Raw genomic sequence first — 14357 nt, 5'->3', positions numbered from 1 at the left:
ACTGACGGAGTTGTCGAAAGGGAAGAGAGCACTCCGGAATAAGTGGGTGTACAAGCTGAAACCAGGAGACGCCGGAAATCCACCAAGGTACAAAGCCCAGATCATGGTGAAGGGCTTCCGGTAGAGGAAAGGAGTGGAATTTGATGAGATCTTTGCCCCGGTAGTAAAGATGACATCCATCCGGACGATATTGAGCATAGCAGCAAGCATGGACCTCGAGGTAGAGCAACTGGATGTCAAGACGGCATTCCTACAAGGCAACCTCGAAGAAGAGATCTACATGCATCAACTGAAAGGATTTGAGAAGAAAGGGAATGAGCACCTGGTGTGCCGGCTAAAGAATAGCTTATACGGATTGAAGCAAGCCCCCCGGCAATGGTACCAGAAGTTCGACTCCTTCATGACCGACCAAGGGTACCACAAGACGCAGGCCAATCACTACATGTTTGTGAAGAAATTTGACGGAGGAGATTTCCTGATACTTCTCCTATATGTGGATGATATGTTGGTCGTTGGACGAGACCAACACAAGATTTGGATTCTGAAGAAGGCTCTGCACCAGACCTTCTCAATGAAAGACTTGGGTCTGGCAAGACAGATATTGGGAATGCACATAATCCGGGACCGGTCGAAGAAGTTGTTGTGGTTATCACAGGAGAAGTACGTGACAAAGGTGCTTCAACGGTTCAACATCTCGGAGGCGAAACCGGTTGGATCGACACTTCCGGCAAACTACAAGCTATCCCGAAAAAAAAGCCCAAGGTCAAAGGCGGAGAAGACGGATATGATGAAGATTCCATATGCCTCTGCCATCGGAAGCTTCGATGTACGCGATGGTATGCAGTCGGAGTATAGTCGGTTCATGAGCAATCCCGAAAGAGAGCAGTGGAACGCGGTCAAGTGAATACTCCGGTATCAGAAAGGCACCTCGAGTATGTGCCTCCGGTTCAGCTCCGGTAATCCCCAACTTCACGGATTCACCGATTCGGATATGTCGGCTGATGCGGATACCAGCTGGTCTACATCCGGATATGTCATGACTTATGCAGGGGGAGTTGTTTCATGGTTGTCGAGGCTGCAGAAGACGGTTGCGTTGTCAACCACGGCGGCGGAGTAAATGGCAATTGTGCAAGCCGGCAAGGAGATAATCTAGATGAAGGACTTCATCGGAGAGCTAGGGATCCAACAGGAGGAATACTGGCTCTAGTTCGACAGTCAAAGTGCCATCCACCTTGTAAATATGTTTTGAGTAAGCCTATTCAGGCTATATTTGTAAATAGCCCTAAGTTCATATATGTATAAATATGAATTAGGGCAATCACTTTAATAGAATGTTGTCATATTGTTGTATGTATAACTGTTGTATAGAGCGAGTGACAAAGAGATCCGGTTATGAATGATTACGACCCGGTGAGAACCGGATGCGATCCAGAAACCGGATCGGATGGACCCGGTGAGAACTGGAAGAGAAGACATATTTGTAAATATGTTTTGAGTAAGCCTATTGAGGCTATATTTGTAAATAGCCCTAAGTTCATATAAGTATAAATATGAATTAGGGCAATCACTTTACTAGAATGTTGTCATATTGTTGTATGTATAATTGTTGTATAGAGCGAGTGACAAAGAGAGAGAGAGAGAGAGAGAGATAGAGTGAGATACAGAACCGTTTTAGTTGTAACCGTCGCTTGGCGAAGAAATAGAGCTCGAGGTCATTGCCTCCGAGTCTCTGATTGTACCTTTCTCATATAGTGATAGTTCGGAGTCTATGGGCTCCCGTGGTTTTTCCCTATTAGGGTTTTCCACGTAAACATCCTGTGTACTCTCTATCGACTCGTGTGTGTACGAGTATTCATCTCTATTCCCATTTCTGTGTTTGATCCTTAAACAAAGTGATTCAAGACTCAGTTGTGGCCGAGCAATATTCCGTGCTATTCCTCACAGCAAACATGTGGAGTTGATTGGGCCGCAATAAACAATGTGATTGCTGAGAATATGTGTCGTCACTTGGGCATAGTGCAAAGTCGGGTCGCCGAGAGAGCATCCGCTTTCCCATGTTGTACGCCGGTCGAAACAAGAGTTTAAAGTCGTAGTCGACGAGAAAAGATGACCAACGAGCCTACCGTCGATTCAACATACGAGTGGTGGTGATGTAGATGAGATTCTTGTGGTCGATCACCACCAGAATACGATGTTGGGCCCCAACTAGATAAGGTCACCATTCGGCGAAGGCCGCGATGATAGCTCCAAGCTCCTTGTTGTAGACCAGATAATTGATTTCCGTGGTTGTAAACTTCCGAGAGTAGAAGGCGACCAGATGCAGGGTGCCATTGTCATCGGGTTGAGACAAGACCATACCTATGGCAAAGTCGGAGGCGTCGGTTTCAACCTGGAAAGGGCGGGTGGGGTCGGGTAGACTAACACGGGGGTGGACAGAAAATCTGCTTTGAGGGCATTAAAAGCATTGTTTGCTACGGGGGTCCAAAGAAATGGAGTATCTTTTTGGGTAAGCTGGATGAGAGGTTGGACTATGGAAGAGAACACGTCTATAAATCGTCTATAAAAATTTGCAAAACCAAGAAATTATTGCACCTCTTTCAGCCGAGTCGGGAGAGGCCAATCAGTGATTGCTGCTACCTTGCGTTCATCCATTTTGATCCCGGTAGGGGAGATCATGTAACCCAGGAATTCGATAGAGGTCCTATTGAATTCACATTTCTCACTTTTGGCGAAGAGGCCATATTCCCAGAGTTGGTGAGACCAGCTAGACGTGGTGTGTGTGCTCCTCCCAATTGGTAGAAAAAACTAGGATGTCGTCAAGCCGACCTTCTTTTTGACAAATAAGATTGGTGCCCCTGCCGGTGATTTGGAGGGTTGAATGAAGCCCATCGCAAGATTCTCAGCCAGATATGTGCGGAGAGCCTCAAGCTCAGGTTCAGATAACCCATAGATAGGATTGAATGGGGGATGCTCACCAACTTGGAGTTTGATTGGGCAATTGTAGGGGCGATGAGCCAGTAACCGATCCACATTCCACTTTTCGAAGATATCGAAAAAGTCGTTATATCGAATGGGTAAATTGTTGACAGGAACGGTGACATCCCCCGACACAACGGCCAGTGTAGAGACCAAACTGGACTCAACCACAATGGAATCAAGAGAGTGTCGTGACCTAGTAGGAATTGGCGTTATTGGAAAAGTGGTGGAGCGGTTACACCAATCCATTGTTGGATTGTGTGTCACCAACCAAGATAGCCCTAACACAATCGGATGTTGGGGAGTTGCGATGAGGTAGAATGTGACTTCTTCTTGGTGCACCCCGACTTGAACTACCAATGGGATAATGGCTTTGGTAACCGCCCCCGAAGAGAGAACCCGATCGTCGATCGCTTCAACGGATATGGGTTGTGATGTGCGGATGGTGGGGATATTATGTGCACGGCCAAACGATTTATCGATAAAGCAAGTAGATGCTCCAGAATCGAGCAAGGCATGAGAATTTATGGAAGTCGAACCAAAACAAAGACTTACTTGCAAAGAAAACCCTCCTAATGGCGGAACGAACTTGTAGGAGCATGGAGAAGGTGAGTAACGAGAAGCGTCCAGCGGCATGGCTACTGCAACCAGACTTGGTCGTTTTCTTGTTGTCGAGGAACCTCCGCTAGACGTGCACGATGGAATTGGTGTTGCGGGCCCCGCACCGGGCAGTGGTGGATGACATGGCCGGGGTCTCCACAATAGAGACAAACTCCATTGTCCCGACGATGTTGGCATTGGGCTTCAGTTAGTGGTTGGAACCAAGTGTGGTCGATCTCCATCGGGGTATGGAAATTGACCTCCGTCGTGGTATCGGTATTGCTGGGTGATGGTAAGGTTGGCGTGGGAGACAAGTAGGGCCTAGCGATTGATGCATTTCGAGAAGAAGGTTGAGACCCGCGAGTCCCCCTTTCTTCTTGACAAAGCTCGAAGAGACGATTGTCACACTGGACAGCTTGGGAGAATACTTGAGACAATGATGTGGGCTTCGGGAATTTTAAGTGAAGGGTCTTGACGTCATTTCGGAGGCCGCGATGGAAATGGTTGAATAGGTCTTGGTCATCCCAACTAACATCGCATGCAATCTGATGGAACTCTGAGGCGTAGACCGAGTATGGACGTGAGCCTTGTTGGAAAGAATAAAGCTTTGTGAGTGTCATTCGTCGCCGATTTGTCTCGCCACATGTCGCTTCGAGCTCCTCAATGAAAGCGGTGAAGTTTTCTAAGAGAGGGGATGACGTCATGATCAAGGGTGAAAACCACACTTGCGCCGACCCGGAGAGAAGAATGCCAACAAGCCCAACCTGAGAAAAGTCGCTAGCATACAGTTGGGGTTGTAACCGGATCATAAGCCGAATTTGGTTGATGAAACCGTGAAGATAAGCCCTTGTGCCGTTGAATTTGTCTGGTAGGCTGATATTTGGCTCGAGGACATATGGATGGGAAGAGGATGTGGTCGGGCTCGGTGCCGACGATGGTTGTGACTCGGCGGGTGGTGGATTTCTTGAAGTGCCAGATTGCAACTCTCATAATGATTCCCGAAGGATTTCATTCTCTAGCTCAAGTTGTTGCAAGGCTGTCATGATTTGGTTTAGGTTGTCGACGGAGCCAGACATGGTAGCAAGAAGAGGCAGGTGAACAAACTATCACGGACAAGTATAATAGAGCAAAGAGAAGACAAGACCAGAACACAAGAGAGAGGAAAAGAACAAGAACTCAACTTATAGAATCTGTAACTGGTGTTGTTCACCTTGATTAGAATCAAGGGTATTTATACAAGAAGGTAGGGCTATGTAAGCCAGCTAGAAATAGAGTATGCATGAGGATGCACACAATGGAGAACACATGAGGATGCATGCAATAGACAATGCATGAGGATGCATGCAATAGACAATGCATGAGAGTGTGTGCAAGCTAGAAACTTCCAATGTTCAATCTACACTACATGAAGCTGGATATGGTACAAGGATGCATAGGTAGCTCAATGGGTAGGGTTACCCAATAGAGACCATGAGGTCTTGGGTTAAATCCCTACCTTCCTCCTTGGCATATGTCTATGACACATGCTAAGATTGAAGGAAAGGGGTTGTTTGGATGAAACATTATTCTTGGATTCTGAATATGAATAAGATTGGCTAGCAGAAAAATTTATTTATCTTTATCTAGAAAGATTGGCTACAGTCAGTTAACATGTCTACACAATATTCATTGTAATGTTGGATTATCTTGTATCTTGCCTTTGGCCACTTTAATTTTAATACTAATGGAGTATAGTTTAAAAAAAAGAAAAGAGAGAGAGAATTCTTTTTGAATGCCATGATGCACCCTTAGTAGGGCACCCTGGAATACATCGTACACTCATTCTCATCTCCACTCAATTCTATTGGCCTAAGATGCGTCCTGACATAAATAGTTATGTGACTAAATGTCAACAGTGTCAGGTTAACAAAGTTGAGCGACTTAATGCCGCTTGACTTTTGGACATTCCCAATAATAAGTGGGAATGTATATCCATGTATTTTATTGTTAGCCTTCCTCGCACCCAAAAAGGCCATGATGCCATCTGGGTTGTGGTTGATAGACTAACAAAAATGGCCAGATTTATTGCTACTAAAACCACGGTAACAACTCCTGAACTCGCTTAGCAATTCGTTGACGAATTATTTCATTTTTATGGGTTACCGATGGATATTGTGAGTGATTGAGATCCAAAGTTTAATCGCCACTTTTGGACGCTACATTGAGCATTAGCTCCACAGATCATCCTCAATCCAATGGACAGACAGAACGAGTAAATCAAATTATTGAGGACATGCTCCGTGCATATGTTGTACAAAACTAACAAAATGGGAACATTATCTCCCAATTTTGGAGTTTGCTTATAACAACTCCAAACATACATCGACATGATATAGTCCTTTTATGTTGGTGGATGGTTTTCAGCCACGAGCCTCAATTGATGTTAATATACATCATGATGAGTTGCGAAGTATGCAAAACTTTCTTCACGATATGCAAGATATGTTGGATATTGCACGAGATAATATAAAAGAAGCTCAAGATAGAGCGCGTTCTTATGCCGATCAGAATAAGCAACCTCGTGTATTCAACCCTTTACAAAAGGTATTTTTAAGTGTACCTCACAATTCTAAGACATTGCCTACAGGTAAGTGCGCTAAGTTAACCCCACGGTTTTGCTTATAACAACTCCAAACATACATTGACGGGATATAGTCCTTTTATGTTGATGTATGGTTTTCAACCACGAGCCTTGATTGATGTTAATATACATCATGATGAGTTGCAAAGTACACAAAACTTTCTTCACGATATGCAAGATATGTTGGATATTGCATGGTTGTAACATACGTAGCATACCGTTGTCGTAGTGTATTTCATACACTACGTAAAAAATGTACAAAGTACTCGATTTAATAAATATGAAGAAAACGAAGAAAATATGACAATAAATATTACATGCATAGGGCAAGATTCAAACCTTATACCTCCATATTAATAATTTAACACCTTACCATCACACTAACACATCATGAGTGTTAGAAAAGCAAATATTCCACATAGAAAGGTTTTTTTTCTAAGAAAAAGCTTCAACTAGAAGAAAAACGCATGATAGAAAAAAGTTACACATGCACATCTAACGTGCATAAACACTATAGTCAATAAAAAACGCATGTTAGAGAAAGCATATAGTCTATAGATAGAGAAAGCATGGAGTCCATAGTTAGAAAAAAAAAGCATGGATTGCTAAGACTCTCTCATCACTATATAAGGATGGGGAGCATAATGTAATAGGGGTGTGAAAACTTTGGAAATTGGATATATTTCTAAAAACACAAATTAATAAATTATATTCGTGGGATTCACGACATAAACTATACTCGTGGAATTCACGAGGTTTTTATATCCTTCTCTTTCAATCTACATTCATATTCTTACATAAGTATTGATTAATATAATACTTGTGGGATTCACAAGTTTTGATCTCTTTTCTCAATCTACTCTAATCTATTCTAAACTATTCTAAACTATTTCAATTTATTACTACGATTAAGATAAACTAAAACAACTATACTTGTGGGATTCACAAGTTTCTATCTCTCTTTCTAATAATCTATTCATAACTAGACTCGTCTCAAATTCTTCCTCCTCCTAGTCCAAAACCCCAGTGGTTCCCACCTGACTCACGCAACGATCTAGCGCTGAAAGGCACGACACATTTGGTGAACCCGACGTGAAGACAGGTGACAAGTGTCGGGAACTCCTAGCTCCTTATGCGCAACGCTCGGCCACAACCGAGATTCTTTTCATACACAGAAAACGGGAAATAGAACACGACACAAAGAGGAGAAAGATACACAGGAGGTTAACGTGGAAAAAACCCCAAACTAGGGGAAAATACCACGGCAGCCCACAGGCTGCAAACTGTCGCTATGTATGAATGTACAAAACAGTGAGTTCACGGAGGCAACGACCTTGGACTCACGATCTTCGCCACAGGCGGCGGTTACAACAGAGGCAACGACCTCGTCTCTCACTCTCTCTCTGTACAGTTACGCACTCTCTCTTCTTCTTGCACCAACAAGAAAAAAAAAATGACAACAACAGTAACCAAAAGTTTTTGCCCTAAGTCATATTTATACTAATATGACTTTTTGGCTATTTACAAATGTAGCCTCGATAGGCTCTCAGAAACATATTTATGAATATGTCTCCTCATCCGGTTCATACCGGGCCTGTACCATCCGGCTCTCTGTAGCCGAGTACTCCTCATCCGGTTCATACCGGGCCTGCACCATCCGGCTCTCCGTAGCCGGGTACTCCTCATCCGGTTCACACCGGGTCTGTATCATCCGGCTCTCCGTAGCCAAGTACTCCTCATCCGGTCTTCACCGGATCTGCATCATCCGGCTCTCCGTAGCCAGGTACTCCTCATCCGGTCTTCACCGGGTCTGCATCATCCGGCTCTCCGTGGCCGGGTCCACCTCATCCGGTCTTCGGCCTCGGCCGAGTTTGTTCATCGGCATTGATCTACTCCCTTCCCATCCGGAGGAACCTGTTCTCTTTCTAATAATCTATTCATAACTAGACTCGTCTCAAATTCTTCCTCCTCCTAGTCCAAAACCCTAGTGGTTCCCACCCGACTCACGCAACGATCTAGCGCTGAAAGGCACGACACATTTGGTGAACCCGACGTGAAGACGGGTGACAAGGAGATGGAGAATCAACAAGAGACGATGAACACGATGATGATGATGTTCGAGCAGATGCTACATGAACAACAAGTGATGTCGGAGATCACGGCGGTAGTAAAGTAGCTCGTAGAATGAAATGGACAATTCAACAGAAAGGATGCGTCATGCTATCTACGTGACTACAAAGCGGTGTCGTAGTGTAGGTTGCACACTATGTGGAAATAATATTTTTGTCCCTCCGGATAGAGAATGGAGTGCTCGGTGAAATCCGGAAGAAAACGGCATACCGGCAAGGAGGAAAACGGCATACCGGCAAGGAAGAAAACGGCATACCGGCAAGGAAGAAAACGGCATACCGGCAAGGAAGAGCCGGATAAAGAGACATAAATGTAAAAAGAAAAAGGAAATACTCACTATTGCGCAGGGCATGATTCGAACTTTGCACCTCCACGTTGACAAACCCCAACCTTACCATTACATTAACTTATCTTAAGTGTTTTAAATATAGATTTAATAGGTATAAGACCTTTATTTATGCATACCTTTATTAAAAGGTAAATCGTGTATTTTTTAATATATGAAAAAGAAAAGAAAAGAAAAACACGAGACACTAAAAATAACTCATGCACATCTAGCGTGCATGAGCCCTATACTTAGGAAATAAAAAAAGCATCACATGCACATTTAGTGGACATGAACACTTTTTGTAAAAAAAAAGCATGAAGCCATGCTTAGCTCTTCCATCTTTATATAAGGAGGAGAGAAATATGTATATGGTTGTTGATTATTTGGATTATGTATTAATCAATACAAAAATTATTCGTGGGATTCACGATTTATACATCTACTTCTCTCTTAACACCCTAAGTACCAATTAATATAGTATACTCGTGTGATTCACGAGTTTCTTATCTTTCTCTTTGCTATTTACTTATAATTAATCTCTATCTCACGAACTTCTTTCTCCTAGTCCAAGACCTCTGTGGTTCCCACCCGACTCACGCAACGATCCGGAGCCGAAAGGCACGACAGCGGAGATGATGCGATGCGGGATACCGGAAGGATTGCAAGTGATATCCTTTAATCGGGTGGCCACATATAAGCTACAAGAGAGAATCCACAAGATACGACAACAAAACCCGACATGGGGGTCCTTTGAAGAAGCTTTATGAGAGGCATATGACTATGAGAGACCGAAGGGACGAGATCGACGCGAGTTTGACCAGTGGGTGGCATCGGCGAAGATCCACCAAAGCGCGACACAAGCATTCCTAGAGTTTGAGTATCATTTTGCTCAACTCTTGGAGCGGGAACAACGATTGGTGGGGGTAGATAAAGTCCTAATGTTCGTAAGATTGATCGATTGGAAAGGAAGGATGGACATCAGGATCAAACTTGAAGACGATAACGGTGCAAATGGAATGGGCCGAAGTTGAAAGAATATTCCGAAGACATGATAAGAGGAAGACGAGAATCTGGTTGGCATCAACATGGTTCATGAGGGATGATCAATTGAAAATGAATGATGTGACCGATATGAAGGCTGAAATACAATATGATGGTACTACGGGAGAGGTTGTGGAACAAGATATCCTCTTGTCTTGTGAAAGAATAATAGCCAAGGATATGGCCGATGACTTGAGAGTGGCGAACACCATTTCAAGAGTGGAAGAAGGTTTCGGGACACGAGTGTCGAAAGCATCGAGTGAAAAAGGGGTAACCATAATCGATGCTTGCATGATTGAGGAGGGCAAAGAGTGTGAAGCCTATAGAGTTGAAGAGATAGCCACGGATAACGACATCGAGGTGAAGGAGGCTAAGGATGATTCGATGGAGGATGGTAATACCAAGGATTCCTTCCCACTAATTCTAGAGACTTCGGCAGTTGCATCTAAGACCCAACGTGAGACCAAAGAGACAGAAGGTGGCAGAGAGGAAACAAAAATTGACGTCGATGCATGTGATGGAGAAATAGTCAAGAGGGTGGCTATGGATGAGCCAATGGCGGATGGCCGAGGCAAGACTCTCCCAACACTAATTCTAGAGATTTCAGCAGTTGCGTTCGAAAAGCAACGTGAGACCGAAGAGACGGAAGGTCACGAAGAGAAAACGAAGGTCAAAGCCAATGCATACGACAGAGAGATAGTCGAGAAGGTGGCTATGGGTGAAACAATGGAGGACGATAATACCGAGAATTCCTGCCCACTAATTCTAGAGACTTCGGTGGTTATGTCCGAAAACCAACGTGAGACCAGAGAGACGGGAGATGGCGGCAAGGAAGGTAAAGTCGGAAGCCGGTTCGGATGGAAAATGATACATCCGAAATTCCGATCTAAACGAAAGTCGAACCAAGAGAAACTGGATTTGGTCGAAATTCGAACGGTCGAGCCCGACCCAGACGGAAATCGTTTGAACTGGAAGCTGATCGGACGAGACTGAATCGGAAAGAAGCTAATCCGACTCAGCCGGAAGTCGAACCAGTCAAATCCGGTGAACACGAAGAAAAGAAAGTCAACCCGGACCGAAACCGATGGGTCGAACCTGAACTAGAAGGGGGCCGACTCGATCGAAATCGATCAACTGAGTCTGATTTAGTCGAACGCAGATACGGATGGAAGCCGACCTATCCGAAAGCCGATCGGACGAGACCAATCCGGAAAGAAGCTAATACGACTCAACCGAAGGTCGAAACAATCGAGGCCGATGAACACGAGGAAGAGGCAAAGCAGGCACACTACCACAGATGACAAGGGCCAAGCGGATTTGAAAGGTGTTACCCAGGATGAGATCTCGACAAAGAAGGAGGGCTCTAACATGAAGATTTTCAACTCTAACGCGAGATTGTATGACGAAGGTGGACGAAGTGCAGAGTGTTTTGACCAAGGAGACAGTCAGAATGAAGGTGGCACAAGCACGAGACATGAAGGGTTATGCTCAAGAGGAGCACAAGGAGTCATGAGAACCGGCCATGGCCATGCAAAGAGTGAACGAAGAATATGGTGGATTGGATGGCGACAATGGTTCGGGTGGAAAGGATGGATGTGTTCAAAATGGAGAGAGAAAGTCGACATAGCGAGAGAAATGGAGGAGCACTCACCTCTAACCATTAGGTTATATATGTTTTACGTAAAGATATTATAATTTACTTTATTATAATATTGATAATGTAACCCTATATCAATAGGAGATATTGTATTGTTAGAACCATTCTAGTTCAACACTAGTCTTTGGTAAATATTCTAGTTCTCGCTCTTGTATATTTTCCTATTATAATAAAAATATAGTCATTGTTGTCTCTTTCGTTTCCTCTCTTGTTCAATCTTCTTTTGTCAAGCTAAGGCCTTGACAGTTTGAACCAGAATATCTTCTCTCTAGTTCTCACCAGTTCTATCTCTCTCTCTCTCTCTTCTTTCCTTCTTTTTCTTGAGAATCCTATCAAGCGTTATCGTCACCATGGAGTTCGTTAGCAAGCAAGAGTATATGTTCGAGTCCTCTCTGAACTCAAACATCTCACAAATAAGTTTTTGGCTCTGGAGCAAGAGAATCAACAATTTCTTGGAGATTTACAAGCAGCATAGAAAAGGAACAACAATATGACAAGTTATCAACACGTGTATTGCAACTCGAAACAACATTGTGGTCTCTTCATCAACAAGCTTTGATGCAACAAAGCTCTCCCAAAGAACCAAAGATTTGTTTCCCCAGGAAGTTCGATGGTAGTTGATCACAATTTCGAGGATTTCTAAATCAGGTGCGTCTAGTAATTCGTATGCATCCTAATAGATATCCAACCGATACAACTCGAGTTGGACTAGTAGGACCCCTCTTAATAGGAACAACATTAGCATGGTTTGCACCACTGCTAGAAAAGAAATCTCCTCTCCTTCAAGACTTTGAAGATTTTATTAAAGAGTTTCAAGCAAACTTTGGAGACACTAATAGTGTCAGAATGGAGATCAATAAAATTCGAAGATTGTGTCAAGGGGATCGTCCTACGTCCGCATACGCCGCAGATTTCCGCCTCCTAGCTTATGATATTCCATGGGATGAAGAAGCATTAATGGATCAGTTTCGCCATGGACTACGAAATGATGTAAAAGATTTGTTATTAACTTTCCTCGAAGATCCAAGATCTCTTATAGAAGCAATAAGTCATGCGGTGCGATGTGACAATCGTTTATTCGAGCGACGTTTAGAACGTCAACTAATGTCACGACCAAGAATGGATCAAACATATGCTTTAGTAGTAGCCTCGACACCTACGAGCACTACCCAAACTTCACACATGATTCCATCAACTGGTCCAAGTCCGATGGAGATCGATGTAACACGTCGTCGAGGGCCTTTGTCTGAAATTGCGAAGCAAGGATGCCGAGCAAACCATCTATGTTTGTATTTTGGTGGTCCGGGACACATAGCAATCACCTGCCCACATAGGCCAAAACGACAAGTAAATCAAGTAAGTACTAGTGAGAAACTTAATTCCAATTCCCCAGTTAGATTATCTATCCCAAGTAGTCTGACATGTCTAGGCCAATCCAATAGTTTTGAGGTCTTGAGTCAGCTTGATGAAATATTAAACGAATAAGTCCAATCAAAATTGGAGCCATTTGGTTGGACAAACCAGAATACGTAATGTCAGCCCCAAGTAGCGGTTCCATTTTATCGAATCTTATTAGCAGAGTTTTTCCAACACAAGTTGAGCTTAGCACTTCTAGGTGTCATTGAGTTCTTGCATCTGCTCTCTTAGATTCAGGAGCCAACTCTTCTTTTATGGACAGAATTTGCTTTATCCCAAAAACTCCTATTGAGAAACCTCCCTTCTCCTGCATTCGTTGTAGTCATTGATGGTCGCCCTATTGCATCTAGGGATATAGTCGAAGCATCCGAGCCGATTCGAGTCGTCCTTGGTGTGAAAGTGTTTTTAGAATCTAAGCCATTGAACATTAGAAGAATATAAAGTATGGATAACTCACATTTGGAGGCTAAGAACTCGAATCAAGACCTTATGAAGAAGCCAAAAGTAAAAGTAAGAGACCAAGAGAAAAGTAAAAAGAGAAAAAGCGGACCATAAAAATAGTAAAAAAGGAATGGTCATAACTCCTTCATTTTTCACCCAAATATTATGTCTATAGCTTGTAAAGAGATCTATCTATAGCTTTTTAAATCTCTAAATTTGGAGCTTTGATGAGGCAGATATGACGATTAGAAGGTCGTTAGGTCTTAGCTAAAAATAGGAGATAAAAAGCTTCTAAAAATAGCGTGAACGAGAAAGATGAAGAAAATTATAAAAGAAGAAGTGGAGGTCCGGATAGAGGAGGAAGAGTCATAGGGAAAGGTCTTACTGGAAGCAGGGGACTAATAGGGAGAGGATCCTAATAGAGGAGAGGGAGGATTAGGAAGAAGGGTCTTAATGGAAGAGGAAGGGTCTTAATTGTGGGTTTGAGTGATTGGTAGTAAGAAGGTCTTTGGTTTCTTAGTTGAATGTGGAGTTTATCTTCTTTGTATTGTCTTGATATTGGAATATCATAACAATCTTATCTCTTTCTCATCTTCTCTTTTTTTTTCTTAATTTCTTGAGTCTCTCTCTCTAATTCGTAGATACCTTGATCTATGTAATATATTATGAGTCACAACTCGATCTAACCAGTTTGGTCAAGCCCTCATATAGTGTAACATTACCCTTTGTCTTAAACACTGTATCACTTTGGCGCTCCAAGGAGGGTCGATCCTTTCCGTATAGGAGGGAGAACTTATCCTTTCGTTGTGTTACACTACTACATTAACTTAGCTATGCAGTTCGCGTTTTCGGGTGAAAGAACACAAGATGTTGGTGCCTTTTTGGCATCCTTTGAGTATCATACCATCTCTATTGGACGCGTCACCGACAATGAAAAGTTGCCCTTGTTGGTAGCTACATTCTATGGTCGAGCTCGAGATTGGTATGACTGTCTTCCACCAAACGAACAAGGAGAATATCAATTGTTGGTACACCAGTTTTGTTCCAGATACATTCCATGACGAAGTGAAACGGAAGTAAGAGGGGAGTTTTTTCGACGAAAGATGGAATCACCTTTTGGTTTCATTGAGTATGAAAGAAATTTCAAG

The sequence above is a fragment of the Azolla caroliniana genome, unplaced genomic scaffold (assembly GCF_043228905.1).
Source record: "Azolla caroliniana isolate FFs.n. ecotype wild unplaced genomic scaffold, voAzoCaro1.0.p SCAF_15, whole genome shotgun sequence".
Classification (NCBI taxonomy): domain Eukaryota; kingdom Viridiplantae; phylum Streptophyta; class Polypodiopsida; order Salviniales; family Salviniaceae; genus Azolla; species Azolla caroliniana.
This window is presented reverse-complemented; position numbering follows the sequence as displayed.